The sequence below is a fragment of the Theropithecus gelada genome, chromosome 6 (assembly GCF_003255815.1).
Source record: "Theropithecus gelada isolate Dixy chromosome 6, Tgel_1.0, whole genome shotgun sequence".
NCBI classification, from domain to species: Eukaryota; Metazoa; Chordata; class Mammalia; order Primates; family Cercopithecidae; genus Theropithecus; species Theropithecus gelada.
The window spans coordinates 84339046-84363539 of record NC_037673.1 but is presented as its reverse complement, the minus strand read 5'-3'; the positions used below and the strand labels follow the sequence as shown (position 1 = coordinate 84363539).

The following is a 24494-nucleotide window of genomic DNA, read 5'->3' as shown; positions in this document are numbered from 1 at the left end:
GTTGTCACTGATAAAACAATGTTGAAAGACACATTTATGATTTATTAGGAGACACAGTGCATCTTATTATCCTTGTTTGAAGTTTAAGCTTTATCCAAAGCGTTCATGTAAATTGTTTTATTTGTTTCGTGATGAGCATCTGAACATGTGGATCACTTTTTCCTGTAAATATCTGAAAATCCAAGTACATCGAAAGGGTTTATATCTTTTATAAATTCATTATGTGGACATCTAATAAAAGCTAAATCGTGCCTTTATCTTTTCCATTGCTATTTAACATCAGGTCATGATGGGAATAAGAAAATCAAAATGATATTCAAATCACTAAGTTTTACTTTTCACAAGCAGTCTTTATGATATATTTGTTTCAGTTATACTGTTGCCTAAAATGATTGTCATTTTTATTTTGCATAGATTTCATTTTTGCAGGCAGTTTCCAGTTATCTGTATCCATTTAATTATAGTGACTTAATACTGTTTTCAACTTATTAAATCTCTGGGCATTATGTAGCTAACAGAACATTTCTTCTTAATGGTCCTAATGGAAGCTACCTGTCTACCCTGTGAACACAGCTGCTTGGTAATCAACTCTTGTTTAAGCGTATACAAGTCCAGCCTAGAAGATCTCACTACTCATTGCACACTCAGCTAGAACTACATTTTTTTTGTTTTACTTTTTTTTTTTAAAGGCAAACGAACAAACAAAACCAAAACAGATGGTGTCCCACCATCACTCAGGCTGGAGTACAATGGTGTTATCCTAGCTCACTGCAGCCTTGAACTTCTATGCTCAAGTGATCATCCCACCTCAGCCTTCTGAGTAGCTGAGACTACAGGCACAGGCCACCAGGCCCAGTTAATTTTTTCAGTTTTATAGAGATGGTGTCTTGCTATGTTGCCTAGGCTTTTCTTGAACTTGTGGATTCAAGTAGTCCTCTAGCCTTGGTCTCCCAAAGAGCTGGGATTACCAACGTGAGCCTCTGTGTCTGGCTAGAACTACATTCTTTTTTTTTTTTTTTTTTTTTTTTTTAATATGGAGTGTTGCCCTGTCACCCAGGCTGGAGTGCAGTAGTGCTATCTCAGGTCACTGCAACCTCCACCTCTCAGGTTCCAGAGATTCTCGTGCCTCAGTCCCTCGAGTAGCTGGGATTACAAGCGTGCACCATCATGTCCGGCTCATTTTTGTATTTTTAGTATTTGTATTTTTAGTCTCTACTAAAAATACAAAAACGGTGAAACGGGGTTTCACCATGTTGGCCAGGCTGGTCTCAAACTCCTGACCTCAGGTGATCCGCCCACCCTGGCCTGCCAAAGTGTTGGGATTACAGGCATGAGTCACCGTGCCCAGCTAGAACTACATTCTTAAGAGCAGCACATGCACCATTTTAATTATCACTTGGAAAAATAAAAGAATTATAATAAAAATCTTTGTTAAGGGAAGTTTTATTGTTGTACAGTATACTTACTTCACGTGATGGTTAATACAACCAGAATCCAGTGTTCAAATAAATAGAAAGAGACCGCTACTCTGAATGGTCTTTTACGGGCACTAAGTTTAGAGTGAGAGTCTGACTACCTTTTCTCATCATGTTTCATGAATTTTCTTCATCTCAACTTTCACCCGTCCCACTGGTACTTTTAGGTGTGTGCTTTTCTAACATTTTTTAAAAGAAATAGCTTTAAAATTAACTTTTTAATTATACAGAAAAGATTTAAAGTATTTAGTTAAAGGATGTGTTTTTTAATATTAAAAAATTTGCTGTTACTAACCATACAGTTCAACATACGTTTCTAAATTCTTTTAATCATGTTATGATACCTATAACGAAAGCAGTAAGTTATTTTTTGTCACTATAGTGCTAAGGAATGTATGTGACTGCCAAACACAATTACTTTTGGTCATTTGAATTTTCACTTGTCATTATGGAAGTGTTGCAAACTAAAATACAAATATAGTTTGATGAACTGCTTATATTCTAGATATAAAGTACTTATGGATTGAGTCTGATTGTATTGATTGCATTATAAAGCTTCAAGTAATAATCATCTTAGTACATTTTAGTACAATTAGAACACTTTAATCTCTTTGAGATGCTGAAAATAGATTTTATAATTTCCAGTAGTTACAATAAATATTACAACCTATTCACACAAATATAAATGCATGAAACTATTTTAATTTTAAAATATAAAATAAAGAGTTGCACATGACTAAATACTGAGTTTTTAAACCTTAATTAAGTTAGCCGACTTGTCATCAAGAATGTGAAATTATTAACAATAGTAGCGTATAGAACGTTAGCAAGTAGAAGCTAAAAGCTAGCAGAAAAATTAGCCGGATCCTAGCAGATAGGCTGTTTACACTGAGTGAGTTTAGTAAGTCTGCATCCAATACTTGTACAGGTTGATTGACATCAAAATGGAAGACAAAGTGAAGTCATGGCATTACTCAAAAATGAAGCAAAGTAGGCAAGTTTTCTACTAAAATACGGTTGACCCTTGAACAATGTGGAGGTTAGGGTTGCCGACCCCCCATGCAGTTGAAAATTTGTATATAACTTTTGGCCCTCCAAAAACTTGACTACTAATATCCTACTGTTGACCAGAAGCCCTACCAATAACACAAACAGTCAATTAACACATATTTTGTGTGTTATATGTATTAAATACTGCATTCTTTTTTTTCTTTTTTCTTTTTCTCTCTGTGTGTGTGTGTGCGTGTGTGTTTGTGTGTGATGGAGTCTCGCTGTGTCGCTGTGTTGCCAGGCTGGAGTGCAGTCGCACGATCTCGGCTCACTGCAACCTCCGCCTCCTGAGTTCAAGCGATTCTCCTGCCTCAGTCTCCTGAGTAGCTGGGACCACAGATGCATGCCACCACGCCCAGCTGATTTTTCTATTTTTAGTGGAGATGGGGTTTCACCATGTTGGACAGGAATATACTGCTTTCTTACCAGAAAGTAGGCTAGGGAAAACAAAATGTTATAAATGTTCTTAAGAAAATCATAGAACAGAGAAAATATTAAGTTAAAGGGGATCATCATTAAGGTCTTCATCCTCGTCTTTACATTGAGTTGGCTGATGAAGAAGACGAAGAGAGGGGTTGGTCTTGCTGTCTCAGGGGTGGTAGAGATGGAAGATCATTCATGTGTAAGTGGACTCTCTCAGTTCTAACCTGTGGGTGTTGTTCAAGTGTCAACTGTACATATATATTCTTTCTTAAAGAATTATACATATGTGTGTGTGTGTGTGTGTATACATGTGTGCGTGTGTGTGTGTGTGTGTCATAGAGATCACCAAAATCAGAGTGTGTACACAGACCTGGAGGTTACAATTACTGCCCCATGTTGAAGTGAAGGGCATTCTGGGCATTGTAGTGGCCCTGAAGGTCCTCTTCAACTCTGAATCCTCCATACCCTCATCTACTTTGGCAGTTCCCACTCAGGTGCTGCATTCTTAAGGCAATCAAAATAGCCATTATTTTTCATTAAAATGTTGGATTCTTTTTAGTGTAATAGTTAAAAAGCAGATGCTGGAGTCAGATTGTGTAACTTCAAACCCTAGATCTACCTCTTACCATGGGCAAGAGAAGTCCTCTTGGCCTCCATTTCATCTGTAAAATGGGCATAATACTACAACAGCATATTTCTGGAGATTAGATGAACTAATATATGTAAAATGAATAGAATAGTGCATGACACAAAACAAGGATTAACAATCATTATCCTTTTTAAACTTTTACAGTCAAGAAACTTTGCTTTGAAGGATTTTTGGTTTTTGCCTTTTGAGAGGAAAGTCTAGGAAATAGATTTTATAATTACCACATAATCCTACGTTATCCTACAAGCTACCCTAAAGTCATTAAATACGACTTTACTTTTGTCATTTATCTCTTCAGTGTTTTTTAAAAAAATTATTGGAATGAAATGTTAATGGTTTCAATTCAAATTATTAAATTAAAAATGGATCTAGAGAATACTGGATTTGCTAATTTCTGGAAGTTTCTGCATTTTGAAATGCTGATTAATGATAGATAATTTCTGAAGGCAACTTGCAGATTCATTTGCCTGAAACAGAGAAAACAAAACTTTAATAATAGCCAGTCATTAATGTGATCTAAAGTTAAACACTTAAAACACAGATTAAATAGAATAAATATGTTCAAACTTTTATTGTAGACTTTTAAATTGAGCCTTAGACCACATTGTGTGTTAGTCAAATATCACACTCATTTTCTGTATATATATTATGTGCATATGACCTTATTATTTATTTTTAACAAACAAATTTTGCAATCTTTGCAGGACAAAGAAGAGATATTTCCCATAGAATTCAACAGATTAGCCAAAATCCTGTGTGTTGGCTCTTGGATGTGTGAATTTTAAGGGTTAAGCAGTTGGAGCATGTGGATTTATGAATGCTTTTTATTTTCAAATTAAATTATTTAGAAACAAGTAAATTGAAAATACTTTAAAGTATTTTAAAGTATTTGGCCAATAATTTTTTTTTTTTTTTTTTTAAGACAGTCTCACTCTGTCGCCCAGTCCAGAGTACAGTGGCGTGATCTTGGCTCACTGCAACCTCTGCCTCCCGGGTTCAAGCGATTCTCCTGCCTCAGCCTCCTGAGTAGCTGGGATTACAGGCAGGCGCCACCGCGCCTGGCTAATTTTTGTATTTTTAGTAGAGACGGGGTTTCACCATGTTGGTCAGGCTGGTCTCGAACTTCTGACCTTGTGATCAGCCCACCTCGGCATCCCAAAGTGCTGGGATTACAGGCGTGAGCCACCGCACCTGGCTCACAATAATATTATTTTAAAAAGTATTTTCCAATATTGAAGTATTTTTGTGTCATCGAAGAACACATACTACTACTACATCACCCATTAAGAACTTTAAATACCTTATTCATAAGTAAGGAGGATCTTTTAACTAACTCTTTCACAGAGAAGAATGACATAGGTAAACGGAATTTGTATCCTCAAGAGTGTCAGTTGTTTTACCAAAATCCAAACTTAATTTTCATCAGCGTGCCCATTTTTATAATGTTCTTACTCCAGTTGCAAATCACTAGTTAACAGTGTGGAGTGAGAAGTTACACTACTGAAGTTTTCAAAATATGCCTCAGCTTATCTACCTTATTGTGACTAGAATAATTATAAGAATTAAATAATATGCATAAAGCACTTAGCATATTGCCTACTATGATTACTATGGAGAGAGAGAGAAATGTGTGAAAATGGGAGTTTTTACCTTAAGGACATAATTTTCATCCGTGTAAAATTACCCAATATTCTATGAAGTAAGAGATGTGACATAACTAGAAAGTTGTAGCCATTCAACCGATTTTCTGGAACTAGCTTTATTATCCCCTACTAAAATGGTTTTGGCCACTATAACTTTGGTCTTTCAAATACAGATCATTATGAAGTTTTTAAATCCAGTAGATTCTCTCCACAACGTCTTTCTGCACTCTACTTTTGAGGAATTTTTTAAATGGCAAATTATTCTATGCCATCTTTTTAAAAATTATGACAATTAAAGATTTAAAATCTCAGGGAAAATATTATATATGGATTTTTAGATACATTTTGAGCCCAATTGCTAGTTACAATTGTAAGTGTGCTGAATGACGTTTATTTGCACTCTGTGTATTGCCACTTTTTAGTTATGTACTTTATAAGCGGAATTTATTTCACTCTAACTTTTGTAATTTAGATAATCATTGTTTGTGTTCAAGTTCAAATTTGAGGAACTCCTTTGTAATGCATTTGCGATCCAAGTCATTAACGAAAATTGTGTAAATATAAATGAGATAAACAAAATAGAAATGGTGGTCTCATATGAAAGGTATAGATTGGTGTCTGATCTTCTATCCTAATTTTATGTACCAGATTCACATGTTAAAATTCTATCTAGAGGTCCTGGGATTATTCTCTCTCCCTTTTTTTTTTTTTTTTTAACATATGTTGTATAGTCAAGTCACCAAGTGAAAAAAAAAAGAAAAGAAAAGTGGTAATAGAGGAAGTTGGCACAGAGAATTGCCGCTGTACTCAGCTCTTTTGATCTTTTTCTAAATATAGTTTTAAAATATTGTCCAGGTCAGCTGATATAAGCAGGGAAGTGCTGCTTCATGTCTTCTTTCTTTCCCAGCCATTTCAGTAATGTTTTGGTGAATTAAAGTATGTAAGTGAAACAAAGAAATCAGTACTGAGTTCTGATAGCAAATTGCAAATTGAAATTGCTAAATTTCCAGATGTTGTAATAGATTGCTGATCCCAAAGCTAGGACTACATTGGTATTCTATGGCTAAAGTGATAAATTTTTAATAGAGATGTCTCCTATGAGCAAGTCTTATTATAACATACTAGAATATCATTTATTCTTTCAGGGTGTGATTTATTCTATTTCAATATAAGTCCTGTAAAGGAGATGTGTTAATCTATTTTCACTCTAAATGCATAAATATGACCGCTGTGCTCCAGTCAGTAGATGTATTCAAAAGACAATATGTCTACACTCTCACATTTCTTCTGTAAATGATGACTAATATTGATAAATGAAAATTACAAATCTGCAGTAGAGCTTAACTATTGAATACTAAATCATTCTGTTGCTAACTCCATGTTCCAGTGACATTTTCGATGTAAAAAGATGTCATTCCTACATTTAAAAAATATTTTGTGCTTTTGCAGCAATATAAGCAAATGTGCATTTGAAAGAAAAATCACAATGCAGCCACAAATAATTCCCTTTAAGATTCAAAGTGCCATTTCAAAAATGGTTCAATTTTCAAAGTGGAATATTTAAAACCTCCTTCCTGCCAGACTGTATCCATTCCACGTGTTTGGTACAACTAAAATAGAAGAGTTGGTGGAATGAAACTCTTCCATCTATATTTTGGAAAAATATATTCACTCACCTCAATTTGTCAGTGTGCATTTAGAGGCTGGTCATTATGCAGTAGAAAAAAGAAGAAGGCAGCTCTAACTCATGTGACTGACATACTGAACATGGCCATTAATACAACTTGACAGTGACCTTGGTGGTATTACAGGTAATCTCCCTGCAGGGATAAACTGTGTTTGAATGATATTTCTACCATGTTGAGCACAAAGAGAGTTCTCCTTGGAACTTTACTGCTTAATTTTCTTTTATCCTAACAAAAATATTACAAAGTGATTTTTGTAATGATTTTCATTTTCCCTTTGCTCTCTGAAACGACAGTTTACTCCGTGGTATTGCTGCTGTCATTTTTCTGTCATTATGGGGGAATGCCGTATATTTGTTGCACTTTCGTAAAGGGTTGAAGTAGGCCAAGCATGGTGGCTCACGCCTGTAATCCCATCACTTTGGGCGGCAGAGGTGGGCGGATCATCTGAGGTCAGGAGTTCAAGACCAGCCTGATCACCATGGTGAAACCCCGTCTCTACTAAAAATACAAAAATTAGCCTGGCACGGTGTCGGGCACCCGTAGTCCCAGCTACTCAGGAGGCTGAGGCAAGGAGAATCGCATGAACCCAGGAGGTGGAGGTTGCAGTGAGCTGAGATCGTGCCACCTCACTCCAGTCTGGGCAATAGAGCTAGAATGCATCTCAAAAAAAAAAAAAAAAAAAAAGAGTTGAAGTATATTTTATTTTTGTTATGGCGTAAATATGTAATTGAATGTTATACCACTTTTAACAAAGTTCTAATAAGCAGAAAGCACGTGTCAAGAAAATATAGACTGAAAATTTGATGTTAAGAGAATCATTTTATTATGTGTTTTATAAAAATTATCAGCACCAAAATTAGCTGGGCATGGTGGCGTGCACCTGTAGTCCCAGCTACTTGGGAGGCTGAGGCAGGAGAATCACTTGAACCCAGGAGGTGGAGGTTGCAGTGAGCCGAGATCGTGCCACTGTACTGCAGCCTGATGACAGAGCAAGACTCCATCTCAAAAAAAAAAAAAAAAGAAAAGGTTTTCTGCACCATAAGTTAGTGCTATTACCATTTAAAAGTTATTTAGATTATATAAGATAAAAATGTGTATTTTTATCACCAACTTCTGAGATGTTTACCATAGAAGACTCGTATGTATTATTGCTTGTTTCCTACTTCAGATAACCTTATCACACAGGAAGGGAACTGTGATGCATAAGATTCAGGTAAATAAATGGAAAAGATAATGACAAATAGTAAAAGTGTGATCTTTCTTGATACTTCTACTGCTGTTGTAATCTCAGATTTAGTGGTATGGCGGTACTGAAATGACTACAAAAAAGAAGTTTCACATAATGAAAGTTTGACTTATTAAAAAGCCCTTAAGTAAGTCATAATTTCTTTCTTACAGTTGCTTCTACGTCATAGTTCAATGCAGGAAATGAACAGTGACTATAAAGGAAGTTTTTTCCATAATGTGGATCCATTTAAAAACTTTTCCTTCCTGAATTGTTTCTGGGGTCTTTTGGCAATTTGAAGCAGCTGTTGACAACAGCAATTATAGGCACCATTGACACGGGAGGATGTGACAGTTGCAGTTCAGTGTTCGTTATTTGTAATGTTCGTTCTAGCTTCAACTTTTACATGCAGTTCAAATTAATTAACTTATGGAATGAAAACAGGTTCACTGGTCATTGACATTTTTTAGTAGCCTATCTATTGTAAGGTATTAGAAAGTTGCTTACCATCAATGGGTTATTTTAAATGCACAAAGTGAACTATTTTCATGCACAGAACTCTTGAGAATCATTTGATAAGAAGGGCATAGAAATTTATTAGATAAGACATGTTCAATAAATTGCAGAATACGGCATTTCTTACCAGTTCCTCTATGAATTTAACCTTTAGCAGCACCTTTTTCCAATTCATTGTCAAGTTAGTCTATATAGTCAGAGTCCTAATTATGTTTACATTACTAAGACATACACCAAATGGAAAATTAGAGATATCTTATCCCTAGTTATAAGTTGTAAGTAAATACTTGCTGGTATTTTATAACAGTATTTAAAATCTTAACCATAGGGAAAAGAGTTGTTTTTGGAATGACTTTAAATAGAAGTGCATTAAGAAATATAATTTGAATCAGAGAAAAAGTTAGATTTACTTAGTATTTTTGGTGTACTATATTAAAACTACACATAGCAGTATATTTCCCCAGTTTTCAAAGGATGGTAACAAAAAGCGAAGCAGAAACAAAACAAAACACCCTTCTCTAATCAAATAAGAAATAAACTTTGTGGTATATTTTTAGGTAAAAGCTCTGATCGTGGATGTACTTGAATTTGATATATGTATATCACTATCAACTGATTTCGGACTTTGACATATAAAATTGAAAAACAACATGATAAAAATATTTCCTTAGGACTTTTCAAGAAGGTAGAATCTGGAGTCAGCCTCCCTTATCTCAAAACCCAGTTTTGTTGCTTACTTGCAGTATAAAGTTGGACAAATTGTGCATTTTTTCAATGCCTTGATTTCCTCAACAGAAATATAATGTGAAGTATAATCATGAGATTACAAACTTACCCGAGATTAAGGTCCAATTGAAATATAGAAATAACAGGCCTGGGCCACGTTCATTAAATTTTACCACTTTTACTAGGATGATTTAAAATTGTTTCACAGGCGTGTGATGGCTCATGCCTGTAATCACAGCACTTTGGGAGGCCGAGGTGGGTGGATCACGAGGTCAGGAGATCAAGACCATCATGGCCAGCATGGTGAAACCCCGTCTCTACTAAAAATACAAAAAATTATCTGGGCGTGGTGGTGCGTGCCTGTAGTCCCAGCTACTCAGAAGGCTGAGGCAGGAGAATTGCTTGAACCTGGGAGGTGGAGGTTGCAGTGAGCCGAGATTGCACCACTGCACACCAGCCTGCATGACAGAGCAGCGAGACTCTCTCTCAAAAAAAAAAAAAAAAAATTTCACCGAACTAACAAACACAAATTAAGACTTTGTTGCCAATTTTCACATTTATTTCTTCAGATTTTTTTTCTTCTGTGTTTATAACTTGAAATAGAATCTGTTAACATGGTAATTTTCTGTATTAGATAAAGTCATAGATATTTGTTTCAATAGATCATAACTAATACAATTTTTAATTAGAAATAGAAGAAACACATATACTACATAGTTAACACCTCTCACTTTGTTGTGGAGAAATTGAGTCTTAGAAAAAAAATGAATGAGGTATAAAACTTGAATTTCAGACACATGAAAAGTGCAGTTTAAATGTAATTGTGTAACATAAATTGTCTGCCTAATAATTGGTCTGCCTCATTTTTGCAATGTATCAATAGAATTCCAAAGATAGATTGATTTTTTTTAGCTTAATTTCAACAATTTGTTGGTTCACCATTGAGGGTTTTTTGAGGGGAACCAAATTTAAATAATATACAAACAATATTTTACGTGATATAACATGTCTGTCCATCTCACATGGATAATGGAGTAAGATACCCAAATAGAAATGCTTTTTATACCGTAGGATTTAAAAAAATTTAAAAAAGCAAAATACTCAAGTAACTAGAGAGCTAGGAAAAACGTTAGGGTTGAGAAGATACCACCGCCTATATATCGGGATGTTCCAAAATAACTCAGTCTTTTGTAGCTTTCAATCAGTAGCCACTGATGATCTCTGTCCATCATACTGTCCTGCTCCTTCTAGAGCAGGACTGAAGGAGGGGCAGTATGTTTCTCTGGGCAGATGGTTGTTGTCATCATCATCACGTGCCCTCTCCAGTCCATACATTTCGCTGAATAGAACCCGCACTTAATTTCAAGGATTCTGGAAAAGAAAAAGTTGCTTTTCTTCACAAATTATTGAGATCCTAACCTAGAATATCATCTTTTTAAAGAAGATTATTATTATTTAGATTCTCATAAGCACATGAAAAATTTATCTAGGAAGTTGACATACTGGTAGACATCTAGCTATACATAAGAGGTGTTTTCTCCTTTATCTCACCTTTTTCTTCCTGCAAATTTTTTCAACACACTTAATGAAAATTGAAGTTATGACAAAGAAACTATCACAATATTTCCCGTTTCTTTATTTACTGTAACTTTGTGGCTGTTAAATGAATGAATTCTCAGGAAATTTTTTTTCACTATGTAGCTTCTCTTTTTTTTTTTTTTTTTTTTTTTACATATTGTTGACGTCTGTAATTGCACTGTTTCTAATCCACTATCTTTTATCATATGTTAGAGTCATTGATTACTTGCTTTCATCATCATATAATAGAAATATCTAAATATTACAGTCACAGATTCCACAGATATGTAATACTAGAAAACATGAAAGTGAGTTAGCTTTCTTGTTTTACTAGATTTTTTTTCTTTCAGTAAAGCTAGGAAAATATTAATTAAAGAATTTAGTTTTCATCAAACCTGGTGATTGGCCAGATTCTCAATATTTTAGCACCCAAACACAGGTAGGAATTAAAGATCTGAAGAAGTCAACAATAGAAAAGATGAATTTTAATGGAGCAAATTTCAAAGAACTTATAAATATTACAAGGTATTTCTTATAAAATATAGTATGTAACATAGAGGATTGCACAAATGGTCAAAGAACACTTCATCTGAAATCACAAGCCTTTAAAGAAAGATCTGTATGAGGAATGGAAATTTGAATGTATTATGAGAATAGGAGAAATTTAAAATAGTATAGAAATAAAAGTTCTAAGAAATAGGGCTTAAAGTTGGATAACGAGAATCAAAATTAAAAGACGATTTTTATGAATTTGTTTAACCAAAAATGACAACAAAAGACAAAATAAAATGTAGCCCATTTTTAATGTGCTACCAGGAGTGTGTAAGTTCCACCAGGGCATGAATTTTTGTCTGTTTCATTCCCTGACATATTACATAGAATAGTGCCTTCCACATAGTAGTGACTCAGAAAAAACTTGTTGAGTGAAGGAATAAATGAAATGCTTCTTTGCTTTATTTTTCACCTTTATTAAGCAGTGAAATGAACACATGCTTATAACCACATACATGAAATGTAATACAAGTATGTATGACTTATGGAATCCATTGATACTAAGGAACAAAACAAATTTCATGAAACTCCTCCTAGAAAGGTTTCACTAAAGCCTAAGATCAGTTTTTTTGTTTGTTTTTGTTTTTGTTTTGTTTTGTTTTGTTTTTTTGAGACAAGGTTTTATTCTGTCACCCAAGCTGGAGTGCAGTGGTGCAACCACATCTCACTGCAGCCTCAACCTCCTTGGCTCAAACTATCCTCTGGCCTCAGCGTCCTGAGTAGGTGGGTACTCCAGGCATGCGCCACCACACCCACTTAATTTTTAAATTTTTTGTAGAGGCAGGGTCTCACCATATTGCCCAGGCTGGTCTCGAACTGGACTCAAGTGATCCACCTGCCTCAGCCTCCCAAAGTGCAGGGAGTGCAGGTGTGAGCCACAGCACCCAGCCCTAAGATCATTTCAATAGTAACGGCATTATGGGGCCACAGGCTGCTAGTCTTAAGAATTTTTGAGTAAGACTAGGAGTTGACTATCACATTGATAACATTTCTTAAATGAAGGATGACGCTGGGAACCACAGTTAGTAACTCTCTTATTTGCAGACTTAAAAATGTACAAGGAAATATTGCCATGAAATCCATGTGTTATTTATCTTAAAAAGTTCAGGGTGTATTAAGCAACATAGCATCATATAAGAACTGGTCCTATGAGAATATTTTCATCTTTGTTAATAAAGTGTGAAGGAAAAAGGATAGGTATAATTTCAACTTTCTAAGGCTTTTGATTTTCTACCATATGACATCCTCATCCATAAATTAGGAAAATATCATCTAAACCACACACAGATTTTACTGGTAGCTAAAGGAATAGTGAATTAAATAATTTAGTCATTACATTTTAAATGCCAACAAATCCTGTATAAAGAGCGCTTGAGGTCTGGCCCTTGAAAGATAGGAATTCAGCATAACCTTGGTAAACTAGAGAAGTGGTCAGAAATCTTGAAGCCAAGGAGAAAAAAAAATAAACTCTCCAAATACAAAATGTGGAAGAGTTGGCTAGAAACAAATCTGGCAAGGGAAAAATTACAAAATTGAAATAAGTGAAAAGGCAAACATTTACTTTAAAATTCATGCAGTGTGTGGATAAATAAAAATATTTATTTGATAAGAATATACAACAAAAGCACTTTTCAAGGACTATGTATACTTTTGGACTCCAGAGATCTAGGCAAATCTGATGGGAAATGATGAGCTGCAAAGATGGCGAAAAAATAAAACCCAACGTAAGGGAAGATTAACAGAATAGATATAAAGCAATACACAGTCTTGAAGTGTATGATATGAGGATGTGATCACCAAATGTTGTTCTCTGTACAAAGGACGGAACAAGAGGAGTGGACATAAAGTATTCTGTGAGGGATTAGCTATAAGTAAGAATTTCCTGAGAGAGAGAGTTGTGAAACATCAAAATAGGATACTGAGGAAGGTTATGTTGCTCCTTTTCCGGAAGGCCTTAAAAATAGGAGAGGTGGAATCTTTGTGAAATAATTTGGGTATGGTATTATCTGAAGGAGGGAAAAATGATATGACCTTGCATAACTCTTGCCAATATTAATGTCCGGCGTTTCTACTCTTACCTTAGATGAATGGAAAATACAAATTGTATTTCTAACCAAAAGAAAAGATTTTTTTCTCTTTTCTGACATGGCAAAATTTATCATAAAGATCCATTTTAAGGCAGTTGAAATTTCCAAGTCCATTCTGGAATTCTCCGTAGTAAATTTAGTGAAACACTAAATATTCATATTAACTAATTTTTTTCAAAGGGAGTTGGTAGAGATTTTTCTATACTTATTGTTTTTCTATTTCATAAGATACAAAAGACAAACACTCTTATATAATTTTGAAATTTAGAATCACCAGGATTGTGACCAAATAATAATTGACTATGTGAACTAGTTACTTGATGGAAATGTCTGCTTTTTTAGCATGTAAGAGTAATATGCACACTCTTCTCTTTTCAGAACACTTATTACTGGACCCACAAACATGAGTGAGGGATACTGACATAAAAATTATCCTAGAGGTGTCTTCACTTTGAAAGGCAATATTTGCCAACAGATTCTTTCTTACTGAATTACAAATCTCAGAGATTTCCTGTTTACCAGAAGTCCTCTTGGAGTGCATGGGATATAGAAGCAGCCATTTTGAGCATTCACTTTGCACCATCAACTGCCCAGCGTCTGAAATTGAACTCAGTCTTACATAGGTAGGTAGGTAGGTAGGTAGGTAGGTAGGTAGGTAGGTAGGTAGATAGATAGATAGATACAGACATAGATATAATGTGGCATTGTTGCCTTATGGAGTTTTTGAATGGTTCTGACCTGTTCTCATCAACTAGTACAATAACATATATAATTATATAAGTGAATATAGATGTACTATATATGTACAAATATAGGTACATGGTGTTCTGCCTATGAAAGTAGGAAAAAAGTCTGACAAATGCTAAATATATATATATACACACGTACAATTACTTCCTCATTCTGTAGGCTCTGATAGAGCAAGGCTACACAATACATTGTGAAAAAATTGTGATGTTAACTTCTATAATGCACCAAAATGTGCAGTATTTTCCAAAAATTATAAATATATTGCCAATTATGTCAGCTGTTTTTATACAATTAGTATATTTTATTAGGTGTGTGTCTTATAAAGTTGATAGCCATAAAGTTGCTTCTAAAATAGTGTACCTATAGAGATTGAATTGCACAATTAAACTCAGAACTCTAAAACACAAAGTATTCTGAAGAAGTATGTAACTGTATAAAATTTTGAAGTGGAAACTTCCCTGTAAATAGAAGGATTTGTAGTAGACCATAGTTTGAGGAGATAAGGAGAAGAAAGAGAAATTGCTAACAAGAAGGAAGAAGAGGAGTGGGAGGAGGGTAAGGATAATGGCCAGGGTCATACCAGAGCTGGTTAGGTGTGGTTTAGAAACCTACTCAAGGTACTTTGAAGGAAAACAAGATGACTGCTTCAAGCTTTGGGGATGAGATATCTGTGTAATTCTCAACTGTAATTCTCAGATGAGAATTCGTGTAATTCTTACTTTCATCATAAGTGAAATTGACTCTCCTGACCCATTATCAAGAAGACAACTCTTTTGGGTTTCTTTTTCCAGGAATTGTGAAGAATATATACTGATTTATACATTTACATGGTTTTCCTTGTGAACAACCACATTCATTTATAGAAAGTAGAAAAAAAACAAATAAACCAAAAACAGCTACTGATGATCATCCAGTAAATTATAATAGTAAAGACAAATATCTAATTTACATTCTATTCCCGTGCTGGCACAGGGAAGTAAACTCATTTTTACCATCAAGAATAAGAAAATGTGAGATGAGTTGAAGAACACTCATTTTAAAAATAATTTGTAGATTCCACCAAATCCTGAACATCACATTTTCTACATAGAATTTTAAGTTTTAAGTACTCCCTTGAATACCACTTAGCAGCATAGAGAAGTAACAGAGTATGTGATTCGACTCTCTGAGTGTGAGACTGGATTGATATATTGATCCAATATTGATATATTGATCCAATATTGATATATTGATATATTGATATTGATTACAGCTCTAACACTAGCTGTGTGACCTTGGGTAAGTTACTTAACCACTCTGTCCTCCAGCCTTCTTTTCTGTAAAATGGAAATTGTAATAGTGCCTTCCTCATAGGCTGTTTTGAGGATTAGAGTTAATACATGTAAAGCTTTCAATACCTTAATATTTTCCTAGGTATTATGTATTTATTAAACTTCTAAATGTGATTAGTGGTCCGGAGTGCATAACATAACCTTGGTCTTAACTGTTTATATTGCTTGAGGCTGAGGTGAACATATCTTTCAATATTTTAAAATGTGGAAGAAAACAATTATGTTTATCCAGACAATAACTTCTTTGCCAATTTATTGTTTCTCTAGGATGATACTCTTGTGAGAATCATTCCAACCCTCGTTTTTTTGGTTTTGTTTTGCTTTCCTCCTTTATTGAATGTATACCATTTAGGAACTTGAAAGGCATCTTAGAAACTGAACCCGGCTCGCTTTTTATATCTGAGGATAATGAGACTTTAAGAAGTTGACTGGCCCAAAGATATGTAGCTAGTGAACCCAACTGAGAGTCTGACTTCAAATGGAGCTTTCTTTCCACTGTGCAATATTGCTTTGCACTTAGTGCTTTGGGGTTTGGAAACAAATTGCACTCTTTAATGGCAAAATAATTTACTAATACTTCTACTTCAAGTGAACAACAGTTTTCTGCACCTGATCTCATGTTTGCACTTTTTTTGTAAAATTGAAAAAAAAAAAAGTTTTCCATTGTTTTATCATGTCTTCAGCAATACCATTATATTTTCCTTGTGCCAAGCACTGAGCCAAGTATTTGAGGTATTTCAGCACTGCAGTGTATTCAGTGGTTAGAGGGAAGAAGCTTGTTATTTTCTTTAAAGCTAGCATTTCCAAGGGATATCTGAAATACATTGGGAAATAGTCCAGATTCTGGCATTCACCATGTAGAAGAATACGAAAAGTCCTATAACAAATACATCAGTTTTCCTGAACTTCTTTTTTTTTTTTTTTTTTTTTGGGGGGAACAGCTTGTTAAAATCTTAGGAACCAGTAATCTCTGGAATCCACTTTGGGGAATGCTAATTTAGGCACTTTGGGATCTCTAAGGAAAGGAAAGTCGTGAGTTTGCCCCCACCCAAGAGTGCTTTCTTTTAGAGTCTAGGTTTGAGAGAATCAGGCTAAAATAGGATCCATTTTAGTAACTTCTGATCTATAGTACATAGTCTTTTTTACAGGGGAAGCACTGTAATACTTTCCGTTTAGTGTTATCTGCCGAGGATGACTTGGGCTATCCTTGAAAACAGCCTGGGACAGAATGTGTAGACATGCTGAGATAAGGAGCCTCCTGCTAGGCCTTCGGCCTAGAAACTGTCTCAGCTCACTCTGGCCTGGGGCAACATCCCTCTGCAGCGTGCCTGTCCTTGCCCTGCCTGGATTGTATGGAGGAAACATTTTGCTCGTCTGAGAACACCTCTATTCCTAGCTCTTTGACAGTTTCACTTTCCATATCCCCTCAGTTCCAAACATGTGGAAAAAGAGATAAAGAAAGGTGATGAAATGAAAAAATGGAGTGGGGAATGCTACAAGTAGAGAGGAGAAACTCATATTTCCATGTCTGGTTTGTATGCAGTCATGACTGGGTTTTGGAGGGTGAAGCAAATGTACCCCAGAGGTCATCTTACTAGATAGGGAGGGAGGTGAGAATATAATGTGAAGTATTGGTTAGCACTGAGAAGAAAATCAAATGCAATTTTTTGTTATAATATCTATACCATGATACATTTAGAAAAGAAAAATATAGTATTTATTTTTTAAAAACTTTCAAATTTATGTTTCTTTTGTCGGGCATTTGATTGATTGTAAATGAAAATCAGTAAGTGTTTATTTAGGCTTCATGGTAAATTATATAACTTATGCTATTTTAAAGCTGATAAATTATGTTCATGAAACAGGAAATTAGAAGAAAATGGTTTGGAATAGAGAATCAAATTTATTTACAACTTCCTCCAAAAATGAGGAGAATTGAAAATATATACCCCTAATTCCTTAAGGCAGAGGAAATTTTGACCTCTTTCCCTAAAATACTATCATTTGTCATTAGACATTTCTGTTTCACACCCTTAAAAATTAAAGTTGGAGCCTGTTGTCCTTTAGTTTTCTATTTATTAGGATTTGTAATCCTTACCTTTGTATTTTTTTGTTTGTTTGTTTTTCTTTTTTGAGATGGAGTTTCACTCTTATTGGCCAGGCTGGAGTACAATGGCACAACCTCAGCTCATTGCAACCTCTGCTTCCTGGTTAAAGTGATTCTGCTGCCTCAGCCTCCCAAGCAGCTGAGATTACAGGCACCCACCACCACACCCAGCTAACTTTTTGTGTTTTTAATAGAGACGGGGTTTCACCATGTAGGCTAGACTGGTCTCGAACTCCTGAACTCTGGTGATCCACCCTTTTCGGCCTCCCAAAGTGCTGGGATTACAGATGTGAGCCACCGCGCTGGGACTGTATTTTTTTCTTAAAAACGCTTTCGTTTAAAATACTAGATAAATCAATTTGTCTATTCATTACAAGTTGGAAATTAATCTGTTTGGCTTGAGGCTACACAGCTTGCTCTATAGGTGGGGATGTCCAAAGACACATGAATATTTCCAATACCGTGAGACACTGGGATTTTCAAATATTGCTGACATCTTAATCAAAGCTCTGCTGATTACTTGGGAGTTGGGTCCTTTGAGAGAGGAAATAAATCACCCTCGCCCATGGACAAGTTACATTAGTATGGTTGTAAGATTGTTTATTTCTCAAATTTTAAAAAGTGTGATTTTTATATAATTCTATATTTTACACTTGCAGAAATTTTGCATTGTATTTACCAGATTCTTCATGGTGTTATCCATAGTTAGCACTGTGAAATGAAAAGAGCTGTTTCAACCAGTGGCCACTGCCATCATGAAATATTCACATTTCAAGGGAAGATATGCTTTTGGACTCAACTGATGTCAATTTAGAAATATTTTGCATTATGCTATATTCCTAGGGCTTCAAAGTAGTTATAATTTTTATAAAATTATATAACATCAAAGTGAAGGACGCAAGTTAGACAATGAGTATATGAAATTGAGTTATATCCATCTGAATTTTTACAAATGAGTGTGGTTTTGTCTTTTATTTGAGCCTCACAACCTCATAATAGAATGTATATATTGTTACTATTCCCACTCTATAGAGGAAGAGACTGGGGTTTAGAAAACTATGACTTGGCCAGGCTTGTACCACCAGTGACAGGCACAGTGATGGAGTAATCATCCTCCAAATAATGTCTGACTCCATCATGGATTAGGACTTTCCTCAAACATCATCTCCTCAAATAACCCTTCCCTATAAATCAACCCAGTGGATGCCCGCTTCTGCCCTTCTTCACTTCATCACCCCTTCGTCCATTCTACTGCCATATCTTCTCAATAGCACTTCTGTATCTAAAATCATCATATGGGTGCACTTGTGTGTTGCCCCTTTTCGCGTTAGAACATAAGCTTCATGAAGACTGAGACCTTCTGTTCTGTTTTCAGTGGTATCCCTGGCACGTAGCATCATGCTTGACAACTTCTTGTCTCTGTGACTAATGATTGAATTTTGTCACTGATATCTGTGATATTAAGCATCATGATTTTGGCTCACAGTATACCCCGTTACAATGATTTAACCAGGGTTTGATTCCCATGTAGTCCAACCTGAAATCTACAATCAGAATACACCAAGTATGTCACATGTAATTGGTCTGCTCCAAAGCTGTGGCGGGTAGCGTGGACTGCATCCTGTTAGAGGACCCGAACTCCATGTGTGTGCCTTAATTTCATTTCTGACATTTAACTGTCACCCTTCCTGCCCATCACCCTGAGAGAAGTTCTGAAGTATTCGAACAGTGTGTTACACAGCCCCAGCATGTTCTACAGTGAGCCAGGGCAGTCATGGGGAGGCCTCTTGTTCTGGAGCTTTGCACAGATAAAGGGAGGATATAGTTTTGAGAGGAATGCTCTAACTACAAAGTGCATCCTGAAGGCCATTTAGCTCACAATGAAGGTCTGTGTTTTAAAATAGCACTATAACAAAGTAACTACAGAGTTTTGGCAAGGGCTTCAACTATTTATAGAACTAAGTAAGACATAGTAAATAGTGCCACAGTACCCAGTTCTCCCTTGCCATAACCCCAAACTTATAAGAAGCACTGTAATTATATTTTTCTACTTAAAAAAAAAATCATAGTAGCCATTATCAGTTTAACCATACGGAAGCTTAGGCTGAGATTTCTTTTTTAAATGCATAGTTTTGATTTTCAGCAGCTGCACTGGGTCTTTAATCATATATTATCTTTATGAAGCCTTTTTCTAACATATGTTAATTGGCTGTTTTCTGTGACAAATTATGAGCTCTTACTTTGATGAGGTTCAATTGCAATCATGTTGGAGTCGAGTACGCAGAGTTTCCACCCCTGCTGGCTCCTCAAACCACTACAAACATCCGCACGTCACTACAGTGCTGAGTAATGGCAGGATTTGGGCTGGCTGATTTCTCTACAGATTTTTTTTTTCCGCAGGATATTTTCAGCTTCTTTGTACTAAATCTGTTGCAGGGTTTGCCCTTTTTAGCAGAAGCATGCTCTAAAATTAACATCAAATCTTATTGGAGATTACTATAATACATGAGAAATATTTCATAATTCAACATCCGGTGTCTGTTTTGGTTTACTAAAATTTTAGTACATTTATTACACATTTTAAAAAGTCAGTTGTAAGGCTGGTAAGTATTTTCTAGATTATCAGCATTTTGTAACAAATACTTTGAATTTTCCTCTTTTGAGAAGAATACAGTTATTAAGTGAATAGATGATCAGGTATATATTTAGTTATCGTAAAGAAAATGCACATAATGTTTTTCCTGGAGTTACCAAATATATCATAATTCCATTGTATTTTCTTTGCAGTTACATCTGTTGGTCGAGTCATAAAAATAATTACATGTCCCATCAAGGCTAATATCCTATAAGATGCATAGCATGCATTTCATTTCTCTTTAACAGTTTTTAATGTATGATTAGGATGAACAGATATGTTCTAATCCATCTACTCTGAGAACTGTGACAGATATCCTGCATCAGATACCAGCAGATGATCAGTGATAGCCATAATTAGAATAGATATAAAAATACAGTGTATTTGTTTATATTCACAAGAAAGTAGGTTAATTGATTAAAGCCTTCAGAACCCGTGTCAGACACCAGTCATAGTGGGATTAATTTAACTTTCTGCTTTGACATCTAAAGTATTCTAGGTAAACTGCTGCAGTTGTTCAAAATCTAAATCTATGGATCAAATTTTCATACAGGTATTAGACTTTAGAATCATATGAGCCAGATGTGAATAGGAGCTACTCCTCCTCATGAGGCTGTTTTTAATCAGTCATTTCCCTGGAGTAGCACACAATCAATGAGCTCTAAATCCTGAGGCTACCTGCGCTTGTAGGAAGGCCTGGGAACATCATTACAGAACTTACAATTGAGCACATGTGAAAAAATTAGAGCAGAAATTAAGGGTAAGAAAGGTTAACTTCAGAAGTCTTACTTTGGTACTGCTCTTTTAGAGGGAGGTAAAGAGATTTTAAAAAATGGAATATTAACCCCAACTTCTAAATGCAGAGAATTTTCTATTAAAAGATCATTATAAACAAGACAAATGAGAAGTTATTATTGATTTATGTTAGCTAGAACTGTTTAAACACGTGTATTATTTCGAGAATGTACATGTGGGTCAATTTCAGGAGGAGTAAACAAATGTAAAGATGCTTTTTCGCTAGTACCTCTGCAGCTATGTAGAATGGCTTCAGATGTCCTATGTGATACTTCAGTGTGCAGTCAATTGACACACTGTGTCTTGAGCTAATGTACATAAGGAAATTTAGTTCCACTTGATAAGACACATGCTTAACTGGCTTTAAGAAAATAAACCAAGGTAAAGAACAATGTGTAAATGAAACAGAGAACTTGGCACTTGACTGTATGGAAGCCCATGAGCCATGTGGCTTAATTGGGGCCAGTTGGGATCATTTAATGATTGCTGTCAGAAGATCAGATTTAATTCTCCTTATAAGAAGACCACAGTGGGATAGAGTTAAACAAATTGTCATCAGAGGTTTCAGATGAACAAAGCTTTAATTAGGTTGATTGGGATGCTATAAAAGAGATGAAAAGAAATGGAAAAATTGATGAATCACTGAGTTCTATGTTGAGCCACATATAATAGCAATATCATATATATTTTGAGAGATAGTTTTATGCCATTTTGAACTCACATATTTTAGCATGTAAAGATTCTATGTGAACTTTCTAAATGTGTAAGGTTTAGAGATAAAAATAAATGACATTCCACTTAAATAACGATGATTTATCTAGCATTTTCTCTTTAATGTACAACAAAATCATTGGCAGGGGGACAACGGTATTTCTTCCCATTTCAAGGTCATCTTTAAATGTTAAATAAATTGGAAAATAAGTAATGAAAGCAGCAAGTTATTTTCAAGGACATAATTTTCAATCATTTAACATAATATTTGAATGCAGAGTAAAATAAAGCTTTTACTGAGAACGTCCTTTTAGGCATTCACACCACAGTCTTAATAATATTGTGATTATTTACTGGTGATAATATTCAAGACAACTCAGGTGTCTGAAAATGTACCCTTATTGTTTTATTTACACATTTTGAAAGACTAAAATGTGTTTTTCCATGTGCTGTGCACACATGTGCACACACACACAAATGTATCAGTAAGACTGAAAAATGTGTTCAACACTTACAGGCATATGAGAAAATATTTTTAGAGTATTTCCATTTTAATCATTAAATATGATATATTAAAGATGCAGAATATAACGAACATAATTTTTTTTCTGACAGGATCATGAGATGCCTCGGAATTTATACGTTTTTATTATAATAACATGAAAATATATAATAGCAACATCTCCCACTTCTAGCCTAGCTTGCTTTACAGACTATTTTGTTTCACTGATGTTGATGTTGTTTAGTGCTTAACTTGCTTTGTTCAATAACAGCAACAAAACTCCAGCTGTATGTGCTTACTGTGAGGTTATAGCTGGGGAACAGAACGCAATCTGTGATGCTAAATTGTAGCTCTTGCTTTGTGATACGACAGTGCAGGCTTTAACTTTGTGGTGAGCCTTGCCACATCACTCAGAGGCCTTTGAAAGAAAACATGGTGGCTGCACTGTTGTGAAAAATTAGAAAAGCAAAGACATGATAGAACCCTGAATTAATTACCTAATGTGGAAAAACTAAAAGCTGTGGTAGGGTTGGATAGCACAAGGTTCTTCACATATTTAGAACATTTGGAGTTTATTTTGGCATGGGAATAGAGAATGCTGTTTTAGCTGCAGTGTGAAAAAAGTGTCCAAGACAAAATAGACTACAGATAACTATGACAGGGAGACTATGCTTCCCTCACAGTTATTAAATTGTTTATAATGCAATACAATTGTAGAGAGGTATGTGTCTCCTAAATTCTGGAACTGTGTAAATAAAATGATTTATGTCACGGATAATGGCAGGTTAGGCCCACTTATTAAATTAATTGCAGGGGTTTTGAAAACGAGTTCCTTTTTAGCCTTATTATATTTCTGACATACATTTCATCTCTTTTTGTCCTTGGGGAAAGATATTAAAGTAGGACTAGAAGCATTAATGTAGAGTTTTCAGCAGCCGTGGTCATTGGGAAAATTGATATATTTCCCTAGTTATTTCCACTTTTGCTGCCTGAAGCTCTTCCGTAGCTGATACGTAAGAGAAACTTCTTAATTTTTTTAACACTGTAAATTTATTCTTCATTTGGTGATTATTGTTACAGGATAAATGAGGCATTATCTGTTAGAAGTTGCTGATCATTAGTTTTGGAAAGTGAGATCTTCATGGTAAATGTAAGGACTACACTGTTTGCTTGGTAGCATTACTATATGATAGGACTTTCACTTTATGCCTTCAAACAGAAGGAATCATACGAGCAGTAGGCCATGTTCCCAGTACTACTATGTACCCAGGATTCACATATAGTACCACATCTTATGATCATAACCATCCTACAAGTGAAAATTGTTTTTTCAGTTATGGGTAGGGCAAGGAAACAACAGTTCCAAGGGATTAATCATTCTGGAGTCACACAGTGTCCAAGTACCAAGCTAGAATTCCAACCCTGTTCTTTCTGATCCCAAAATCCATTCAACTTCCAATTCTCAGTATAAATTATTCTAATTCCACATAGGAGATGCCATATAAATATGATGAAGTATTAAGTGAGGTTATCAATCTGCCTCTATATAAGCAAAAATAGTAAAATATTTTTAGTGGTAGTCATTAAAAATAGAAGCTGAAGAAAAGAAAATACATCAGTTGAGAGATACAAATCTTAATTGATTGTCAATCAACTAATAGTCATTGGCTCTTTTTATATGTTTGACACTAAGGGTATATACTGGGGATAAAAAGGTGAAACAAACAAATATAACCGATGTTGAGGAAGATGAACAAACACACAGTTTCAGCTGTTGCAAGTGCTACAAAGGAGAAGGACTTAGTGCTTAGATCTTATGAGAGGGAAATTCGATGTCATCTGGAGGGCGTGGAGTACTTCCTGAGGAGGTGAAACTGAAGCTGAGACAGAAGGGAGGAGAAGTTAAGGAGGCACAAAAGGAAAGGAGGAACATCCAGGCAGAAAGAATTGCATAGTACACAAAGGCCTTTTGGCAGTAAGGAGCGTGGCAGGTGTGAGGAACTGGAAAAGATGGTCAACATTATTTATTATTTGTATGTGTGGTACTGTGT

General features: G+C 35.2%; 1 protein-coding gene across 19 annotated transcripts in view; it reads left to right on the top strand.

Moving 5' to 3' along the window:
• The window catches only part of MEF2C (myocyte enhancer factor 2C), a 183620-nt gene that overhangs the window by 49689 nt on the left and 109437 nt on the right, over positions 1 to 24494 (top strand). The window contains exon 2 of one of the 19 annotated variants that reach the window (XM_025387098.1): positions 13991 to 14235. The exons of the other annotated variants lie outside the window; for them this stretch is intronic. The gene's annotated coding sequence lies outside the window, so the exon portion shown is untranslated. The remainder of the gene's footprint in view (positions 1 to 13990; positions 14236 to 24494) is intronic. 19 annotated transcript variants of the gene reach the window in all.